The sequence below is a fragment of the Danio rerio genome, chromosome 4, assembly GCF_049306965.1.
Source record: "Danio rerio strain Tuebingen ecotype United States chromosome 4, GRCz12tu, whole genome shotgun sequence".
NCBI classification, from domain to species: Eukaryota; Metazoa; Chordata; class Actinopteri; order Cypriniformes; family Danionidae; genus Danio; species Danio rerio.
In genome coordinates, this window is record NC_133179.1 from 33,474,117 (window position 1) to 33,484,657 (window position 10,541).

General features: G+C 37.3%; 3 long non-coding RNA genes across 5 annotated transcripts in view; all 3 read right to left on the minus strand.

Moving 5' to 3' along the window:
- The window catches only part of LOC141381770 (uncharacterized), a 9,197-nt gene extending 4,689 nt beyond the window's left edge, over window positions 1–4,508 (minus strand). The window contains exons 1-2 of the long non-coding RNA XR_012402424.1: window positions 4,241–4,508; window positions 1,855–2,086 (exon numbers count right to left, since the gene is read on the minus strand). This is a non-coding gene — a long non-coding RNA (uncharacterized lncRNA). The remainder of the gene's footprint in view (window positions 1–1,854; window positions 2,087–4,240) is intronic.
- The window catches only part of LOC799039 (uncharacterized), a 118,482-nt gene that overhangs the window by 62,699 nt on the left and 45,242 nt on the right, over window positions 1–10,541 (minus strand). The window lies entirely within an intron of this gene.
- LOC141381774 (uncharacterized) lies at window positions 5,207–10,467 on the minus strand. The gene is made up of 4 exons (XR_012402429.1): window positions 10,413–10,467; window positions 9,235–9,656; window positions 8,108–8,309; window positions 5,207–7,475 (listed from the first exon to the last, which is right to left on the minus strand). It is a non-coding gene; the product is annotated as an uncharacterized lncRNA (long non-coding RNA).

Genomic DNA, 10,541 nt, shown 5'->3' on the forward strand with positions numbered 1-10,541 from the left:
TTGATTGAAAGATGACTGAGGAGATACATATATATATATATATATATATATATATATATATATATATATATACACATATATGTTAGTGCTACCAAAATTAGTGCGTTAATACATGCGATTAATTTAAAATAATTAACGCGTAAAAAAAATTACGTAATTAACGCAGTTGCTGCCATCTGGCAGAACGTGCAGTTTCCCGCTGGGCCGATATACTTTTTGGGCCCGGTTGATCATCTTCTTATGATCTGTTCGGCCCATAAAACACTTGTCAGACTGTCATGTTTTTCTGCCTAAGTGATTGACGATCCTGTGAGCTGTGTTGCTCTGAAAGTAAGATGTTTTTTTTCTGGACAAAGCGGCCCATGTGACATAATCTGCAGCCCATTGGTTCTTTTCTTTAATAACATTGGGCTGACCCAATCGCAAACTTCGATGTTGGGCTCTGTGTAAACTAGACAAGCAGGTATTTGTCATTTGCGTCTGCACTCTGCAGCGTGCAGCGAAGCACAGATCAATATATTCCTGTCTATTATATCTAGTTACCTATCTGTCCACATAAAAATACTTTAAAATTTTTTTTTATTTTAATCTGCACCACGGTCCGTGACAACTTCCACCTATTCTGTTTTCTTAATCTGCAAGTCTTTGTTTTACAAATTACAAAGACTGTCTGCTTCTCAAGCTCTATGAGGGGTGTCAGACGTGTATTTTAAGATGTACTCGGTCAGAAAACAATCAATGAGATATCATGACATTGTGTTTTTGATCGTCAGCATGATGTTGGCTTATAATGAAAATAATATTTTGGACAATATGGTTATAAGGATGTTTATACATGACCAAAATAGTGTGCAACTTAAACAACTTTTTTTACATTTAGTTTTGTAGTTCGGGCCCAAACAAATATTTGTTGCATTGATTGACAACGTAAAATCTTTTAGCTACGTTTGATGTTTCATTGTTGACTTAAACATTTTTAAGGGTCTCTGATACATTGCTTTTCTTATTTATCTTTATTTAATTAATTAACATTAACTGTGTGTGTCAGCAGGCAGTTTTTGTCATGTTTATTATTTATTAGGCTACCTCAAAATATACAGGCACCAACATTTCTAGTGTGGATTATAATTTTATTATAATAATAAAAAAATTTAAAATTAATATGTCAACTCTCGTTATTTCCTATATATTACTTTTGTGCTTTCATAGAGTGGGAGTTGGTAAACATATTTAAGGGCGTGCACAGATGGGGAGCATTTTGATTGATGTAGTGAGCTGCTCTGGCCCAAAATGTCAGGGCCGATTTTTTTTGTCCCAGTCCAGCCCTGCAATGAGTGCAATTGTTTGTATTCAATAATTTATTATTATTATTTTGCATATCTGCAATGCCTGTATTTTGGAATTTTTTTTGCAGTCCACTTAGAATCCAACATGGAAATCAATGTTTTCTTTATTGGCATTGATTGTTTTGAAATTCAAATGGCATTAAAATGCCTGTATTTTTATTTCTGTAATAAATCTGGCTGTCAAGCCAGGATCTTGATGGTTTATTGTGAATATGTTGTTTACATGAAGAAATCTGTGTTAAAAGTAAACAAAAATTCTAATAATAAATTATACTTTGAATTTAAATAGTATTTGTCTTGCGTTTACATTAATTTTACATTCAAATAGCCAAAATTACAAGTTTCAGTCTTTTAAATGCGATTAATTGTGATTGATCGCAATTATTTTTTTAAAGTGCGATTAATTCGTTTTTTTATCGATTGACAGCACTAATATAGCATAAAACTGAACATTTTTTCAACATTTCCTAAGAGACCAAAATTAGATAAAAAAAATCTGAAAACTTACCTGAACTGAATGCTTGAATCAGTCTTCTTCCTTGAATGGGTGAAAGAATTTCATGAACATCCTCAATTTTCACAAAGCTAAGATCATCTAAACTATTTACACCAATTGCATCCAGTCTTTCCATGAGTGAGTGAATTCTGTCATTGCTGAGTGATGGCACTGCCTTCTGCACAATTTCTTTCACAAGTTCCATAACGGCATATGTTTGAGCGGAAGAAGGAATCTTGCACCTCTGTGGTAAAAAGAAAGTACAGTAGTCCTGAAGCTTGTCAAGATTTATACAGGTGACAAGTAGACAAGTTAGACAAGTTTTTATCCATTTCATCGACCCCAAGCTCAGGCACCCAAGTGGCAGTTTTTTTGTTTGTTTTTTTTTTTGCTGCAGTAAAAGGAGGACTGTAGATTTGACTTTTGACAAAAAAGCTAGCTATTTGCCCCAACTGTAGCTGTCTTTTGGTATACTTCAGCAAGGCATGCATGCCATTTGAGTAGGTAGTGCCTCTAACTTGGACTGTATCTGTGACCACAGAGTTGATGGAGGTAAGTCCAAAGTCAGCAACTGCTTCTCTTATGTCCCTATCATAGAGCTCTGGACAAAAGCAAGTAGAGTCTGAAACATGCACCTGAGGATTAAATAAGCTTCCTTGACCCTGACATGCTTGAAACTGATGTCTATGAGGAAGGGACTTTGTCACATTTTTAAAAGTTTTTACTTGACCTGATGCACCTTTTAAAGTAGCTGTGCATGCTTTCAAAGCACCTCGTCCAAGTATGTATGAGTGGGCCAAACTGCAAAGTCAAGTCAGCATAGTGATGAAGGTAGTGGTGTTTTAGTCTGAGTTTTACATGCAGAAATAGCTGTTGCCTCATTTCCAAATACTCTTCGATCAGTATTTTCTTGTAAGCAATCTGAGACACAAAGTCTTGGTGCACAGAAAAATTCAACCAGCTCCCTCAATATTAGTACAAGCTGCCACACAGCATCATCAGCATATGCAATTCTATCATGCACCAGAAGAGGCAGGAACCTCAGAAGCCATCTGTTCTGGGCTGCATGGCCTCCAAGCTTTGTTCGTTTGTTGAGTACAGCATTTGGCTTGTTTCTACTTTCACCAGAAAACGTTCTGAGTCTGTTATTTAGCGAGTCATAAGGGAACCACATTTTTGTTTTAATTAGACCCTGCAAGCACATTGCTAAATCATAACCAACAACACCCTCAAACAAATCGTGGGCAAGGCAGGGTGGTAATCCTGGCTGACACACATGTAAATTTGACAGCTTGTTAAAAACACTGTTGCATTTAATGCCCTGGTGCATTGCCACTTCTGGGTGTCTCTCCAAACACTGGACAAACTCTTCATAAACTGCTGGATCTCTCTAAGTGACAACTGTGAGAGGATTAGAGATAAATTTTTCTCTTGTCATTAGACAGTATCTACAGAAATAGTCAGCACAGCTGAATCATATGGGAGCCTAAATTATCTCCCATAACGCATGCAACAGTTCCCCTGTACATCTTTCCCTTGAAATAGATGCCATTTGTTTCCAAGTTGGACAGATCAGACACAAGCTTACTAAAAACTGCATCCATTCCAAAGTGTTTGCAGTCTTTCTCCAAACACAATAGTGCCAGCTGTATTTGATCCACAGTTGACTGATTGTGTGGAAGAAAATTTCCAAGTGTGAAGTAGACAGCTGAAATTTTGTGCTTTTGTTTGGCAGATCCAAGAGGATTAGCTATCTCAAATGAATCTTGAAAAAGCATAACCTTTATAGAGTCTTGATCTGACACAAACATGGCATTAGATTTAATGGCATGCCCATCAGTGAAATCACAGAGTTTACTGTCATCAAGACAAAGATTGTTAAAGCAATGCTGAGTTGCACTGCCATCTTTGAGCGGTACACAGAGGCTTTCCAGGAATGGGATGTAATGATAGTGCCTCCTCACCTCTATCATTATAACCAAGAACAACTTCAACAGGCTCTACATAACTAAAGTGCCTCTTGTAATACTGTAGCCGTTTATGGTGTGTAGTTAAAGGGCCATTCACATGTAAAGCCTTTTGCACAGGACTTTGCTCATATGCATTATCTCCAAGACTTTTAAAGATCTCTGCCGAAACACCATATCTTTCAAGATTTTTAGAGAGCGCATTCATTGTATAATCATGCGGAACATCCTGAATGATCTTTATTTCATTTGCCATCTCAGTAATTGTGGAGGCTGGGACTAAATGCTTTGCCTCCAAACCTAAAAAAATAGAGCTAAATTGTCTGTGCAGTCACCTGGCGATGTATCTTTTTGTTGGCTAATGTTAACATCAACTGTATCACCTACATCAGTGACTTCAGGTACAACATGAGAAACATGTGCTCCCTCACCTGGAGAAGACTGTTCTGCAACCTCACATTAATGAATAGGTGAAATCTGGCTGCTTTTCCACCTATGATATCTAGAGATACGAGATGAAAAATATGTTTTTACACTGAATTGCTTGGAGCAGCCATCAAAAGCACAAGTAACAGCCAGCCCTTCTTCCATGTGACTACTCAAGTGAGAAACCAGCCCTTTCACATCTCCATACTCAGTGTTGCAAAAACTCAAAGAACACTTCAGTTGTAAAGACACATTCCGGTTCCAAGTTTGTATGGCCCGCCTGTCTGGGTGTGTTCGTGACATATGAACCGCAAAGGAATTGAATGAGGAAAATTTTCTTCCACAATCTTTGGAAGTGCGTTTTAGTTTGAAAACGCATAAGTTTTGCTACGGTTACGCCATCCGTCCACACTACGCCGGAGTTCTCGAGCGCCGAAAACTGAGCTTTTTGAAAACTCTGGAGAGGCCGTTTTCATTCTAAAACGCTGCTGCTCCGTCTCAGTGTAGATGGGGAAAGACGGAGACATCTGAAAACGGAGGCGGGGCTGCAAACGTTCGCTCTCTGATTGGGGCTTTTCCTCAATATTAAGTAGCCCACACACAGTTCAGTCTCGCATCCTCTTCTTGTAAGTTCGCAAGTTTGATCAAGGCTGCAGTCTCCCCCTTCTCAGTTTGATATGGAAAACATACCGAGGACACGGGTAAATCTTCAAAGGGAACAGTGTACTTTATAACTTCATTCACATCACCTTGGCTACGTTGTTTCACTTTCTCAACAATAAAATGTAAACATGATTTAAGGAACTGCCTATTTTCTTTTTAATATTAGCAACTTAACAGACAGCAGAAATGTTGAGGCGTCGTGCTGCATATATGAGCGTCATCTTCACTGTGTAGATATTTATAAGAAAACGGAGCCGATAACAACTGCCTCCTTTCAATTTCAGTGAAAATACGAAACGCACCCTCTCTTTTGCTGAATATCAGTTTTAATAATCGATAATTATAAAAGTATAACATGCAATAAGTTTATACATTGTAGGAAATAAAGGCAAGCGATCAGTCAATGTACCTGTATTAATCATTAACTTATCTTTGCGCTTAACCAAAACATGTTACCCATGAACAAGTAACTTAATAGATTCCAATGACCAAAGTCAGGGAATTGGCCTATGTCGTTAGATAAAGACAACAACATGAATGAAATATCACATTTAGCAAATATAGTGAGATTAGATCCAGCGGGAGATGCGTGATGAGCAGTCCGACAAGCAGAGCTCTCATCTGGGAAGAAATGCTGGAGCGCTTGCCCGAGAGTGTGTGTGTGGTCACGTGATGTGCGTTTTCAGCGTTTTGGTGTGGACGGAGAGCTGTTCAGAAACGCTGGAGCAAAACCGCGAATGACCGACTCAGAGCTTGATAACAAAGGACATATAATTCGTTTGGTAACTTTGCCAAAAACATTTCATTGTGAGTGAAATGTGAATGCCAATACGCTCACATTATCATCACAAATAAGTAACCAACTAAACACGAATTGAATATAACGTTAAATCATAGCACGACAACACGAACAAGAACAGTAATGTACAAAAAACAAAAGGACGTTAAAATACATGTTATGGGTCTAAACAATAAAGAAAATTAATCAAATACATACTTTTTTTATTACCACAGAAGCGCGAGACTGATCCTGCAACAGCCCTTCACTCGCTAGTAACCGTGTGTGTATGTGTATGCGCTTGAAGTGGACTTTGCCTCAAGCGGTTCGCGCCGAGAATATTGCTCCCACAATGCAATGCGTACATCAAAATACCGGTAAAATGAAAATACAGAAAGTTCCTTCAAATTAACACAGTAGTTTTCTCTGTATTTTTACGGATTTTTTTTACAGTGCAAGTGAGGACTATATCTTGTGTCCAGCTGAGCTCTATTGTATGTGTCCTGGTGGGATTGGTGGTGTCTGTCCTAGTGTGCTTGATGGTGTCTGTCCTGGTGTCCTTCGTGAGTGTCTTCATGTGCTCGGTAGGCTGTGACCTGGGGCCTCATGTACGAAGACTTGCGTGGAAATCTTACTAAAACATTGCGTACGCACAAAGCTGTAAATGTGCGTACGCAGAAAAAAATTCAGATGTATGAAACACTGCGTACGCCGAATCTCACGCATATTCTTTTGTACATCCGAATGAACGTGAAACTGAGCGCAACATGCACGAGCACAAAACCCCTCCCTGCCTCCTCCCCCGTATGAATATGCTAATGACTATGCTAATGGCAAAACCCAACGAAAAAGCAAAGGCAAAATCAAACAAAAAGAGAAACTTTGAACAGAATGTGAATTGGAGGTGCTGCTTTCGGAGGTAGAACGGAGAAAAGCGGTGTTATTTGCAAGTTTGTTCTCCGGAATTAACAACAAAAGAAAAAAATAGAGTGGGAGAGTTTAGCTGATGCGGTCAACACAGTTGGGTCTGAACATCGCACTGAGTGCATTTAAAAAAGAAATAGTGTGGTTTATATCTGTAAAATGTTGCAGTACCCTTAGCAGTCTCAGTGGCGCACCTCATAAGAAGCATGTGATCATGTACTGACACGTTCGAGCATAAACTCGGCTCGAATCCAGCGTCTGATGAATTCTTTCTTCTTTTTTTTCCCGCTACATATCAGATTTTGCCCACTATTTATCACGAGAAAGACAAGTAGGAATCATTAATAAGTTTTTGCATCATATTTTATTTGCACATTTATTGAATGGAAATGTTTCTGATTCACGCATGCAAATTTATCTTCAGATAGTGTCTTTATAGCAATGTGCGTGCAGTAGATAGCTCAGATTACATTGGGAAAACAGGCGACCGCTGCAAATTGTGCTTTAATGTTTAGCTGGTCAACTGTATGGTATGGAAATCTTACATACCTACTATATGAACCCGTCTCATACAGCTGCCATTGCAAGGATCAGACACTTTGTAGAGAAGAATTTAACTGCCACAACTGCCTCTAGGAGTCGCCAATGGAAATAAAACAGACACGCACAAAAAATGTGCGTACGCCTGCCAGAAAGCTGCCGTGAACCTGCGCACATTCCCACGTTCAGTTCATTGTTAGTAAATCCAAACGTGAGCGATTCTGAGCGTGAAACCTGGTGTACGCAAAGTTTTTGTGCGTACGCAGCGTTGATACATGAGGCCCCTGGTGTGTTTCTTCATATTGTGTGTTCTGGTGTGCAAGGTAGGCTGGGTCCTGGAGAGTTTGGTGCAATTGCAAAGTAATTAGTGACTATAATTATTTAATTTAAAGGCTGAGAAAATGAAGATTACTATTAATTTTGTAGAAATTTTATTGCAGTTACTTATAATATGCCTGCCTAAAATATTGCAAATAAACTTGACAGTAGTTTTTATATAAGTATGCTTCACAGAATTATCTTATTTTCATATGAAAAAAACATTTTTATATGAAAAACATAAAAAGTTACAAATTTGATAATGGAAATATAGCAGAGTAAAAACTAAATACATTTCTTTTTTATTATTTTAAATAAATGAATTGAGTCAGAAATTTAAGAATGAACACACATTTTAAGTATGGAATATGAAGTCATTGTTTTGAAAACATTTGTTGTTTTGATATATTTATATATATACATACACTTTTTTGCATAGTAATTCTGTTTGCTAGCTAAATATTGTTATGTGTGCTATTAAAAAAACTTAATTTTTAAAGATATAAGACTATGTTTGACTCTAAATAATAAAATTAATTTCTAATTAATTTATAGAAAATAATCAAAATAACAACGAAAATAATGTGAAACCAATTTTAATAATGCAATTAGTAATAAAAAAATATATATTTTTAAGTAACTTACTTACCCAACACTCTTGGTGTTGTATATGGCTTGTCCCATGGTGCTCAAATTGTCCTCTTTTTGGATTGACTATAAACAAATGAAAGTTTTTTTAGTTCTAAAAAATAAAATTGCATGTTTTTTTCTGGACAAGATCCCACAAATATTAACCAATCATTGAAATGTTCCAACCAATAATTTAATCGCATTCAAAATAAAATAATACTCTATTAACAATTAAGATAAAAGGGTTCCAAAAGTCTTAACCGACGGGAGTACTCCCCTTCTCAAACACTAAGATAATGCGATTAGCTGCTTTTACGTGCCTCAAGTGACTGACAGCTGTAGCTGGGCACTAAAACTTCAAGGAAATTCATCAGAGCTACTTGTGCAAGACGTGGACGTAAGGAGAAACGTTTCAAAGTGTAAGTCATTTAAAGTTAAGTTAGTTACGACTTCGCCATAATAGCTAATATTACAGGACTGTGCAATTAATCAAAAGTAATTTTCAATTTCGGCCTCCAATGATTATGAAAAATCAATAGGCTAATCGAGAAAATAGGTTAAAAGCTAGAGTGATATTTTGATTATATCTGTGTTTCCTAAAGTGTACTCTATCCAACACTACTTTTATGTCATCTAAGAATTTTTACATTTTATGTTCAACATAAAGTGATAGAAGACTTGATCCAAACATCTTTCAATCATTTTAACTTTTAAGCTTTTATCATTGCCTTTATGTAACATCTACTGTATTTAAAACTGTGTGACGTGTTTAACTACCAAAAGTTATATATATATATATATATATATATATATATGGAGTTTTGTTTACCTGTATGGCCAGTCGAGCAGTACACCTTGAAGTAGCCTATTCCCTGTATACAGATTCTTGCATAAATTGCATTCGTCATTTTATGTGTCGTCGTGGCCAAGTATTGCAGCTAAGATCTGATAATGGCACTAATTTTATTGGAGCAGAGAAAGAGCTTAGAAATGCTTTGAAGAGTTTGGATCATGATAAAATTCAGCGTACCTTTCTATCAGAAGGAATAAAATGGATCTTTAATACACCTGCAGGAACACATTATGGAGGCGTGTGGGAGAGGCTCATTCGTCTTGTAAAGAAGGTGTTGCACTCTACACTTCGACAACAATGTTTAGATGATGAGGGCTTTCACACTATTCCTTGTGAAGCCGAAGCTATTCTTAATGACCATCCCATCACAAAGCTTTCTGATGATCCAAATGACTTGGAAGCACTTACGCCGAATCACATCTTGCTGTTGAGATCAAAGCCATTTCTTCCTCCAGGACTTTTCCAAAAAGACGATTTGTATATCAGATGTAGATGGCGACAAGTCCAATACTTGTCTGATTTGTTTTGGAAAAGGTGGATAAAGGAATACCTTCCACTATTACAGGAAAGACAAAAATGGAGGAAGCCACATAGAAACTTCAATGTTGGTGACATAGTGGTCATCATGGATCCAACTGCTCCACGTGGTTCCTGGTCACTAGGCAAGATCACTCAGACATATCCTGATAAAAAGGGATTTGTCCGCTCTGTACAACTGAAGACAAAAACAGGATTGCTGGAAAGACCAGTTTCCAAAATCTGCCTGTTATTAGAAAAAACAATGGACTGATCCATAAAGAAGTAGTACACATACACCTTTTTTGGCTCCTTTGATAATTTTAGAGATTAATTGTAGTTGCACACCAACAATTATGGGGCTGGTGTGTAGGAGCCTATATGTTGACTTAAATGTAATTTGGGCTGTCACCACTTGGGGGCAATATGTGCACATAGGGTTTTAAAGTCGGTGTTTCTTGCATGAGAGAAGAAAACTTGAGGAAGGGAACACATGCAGTTTTTACCACACCAAACTCACACACCTTTGAGGTCGTTCAAGGGTTCAACATATTTAATTGCAAGTATGTATTTATAATAAGTTAAATAAAGTGAATTTAAACTTGAAGAGAAAGCAAGACTGGACATTGGTTGTGTGCGTAAAAACGTGCGTTGAGATTCCAAGCCTTCAACATTAAGCTGCTGAAACAGATATTGATATAGTTTTTAACAACTTGAATACAAAAACATAACATTTACAGAGGATTTCAGCGTGGTGGAGCCCTTTAGTTAACTTTGCAGTTAGCATTAAACACAACCGGCCGCTTACTGCCGTTTTGATACAATGTCAGCAAACAGATACAATCTTCGCTACTAATTAACTCTTTAACTGCACGTTACCTCACTAAACTTGTAAACACACTTGAGTAACATGTTATCTTAACATTTCATCGATTTTGTGATAGGATTTACCCACCTAAAAGATGAGACAGCTGCGTTGTTGTTCAAAATCAAGGCGCTCTAGTAATGACTCTCTTGCGGTTCACCGTTACCATAGCAACCCTGTAAACAAACCATCCCGGTCCCACCCACTCTCCACTCATGA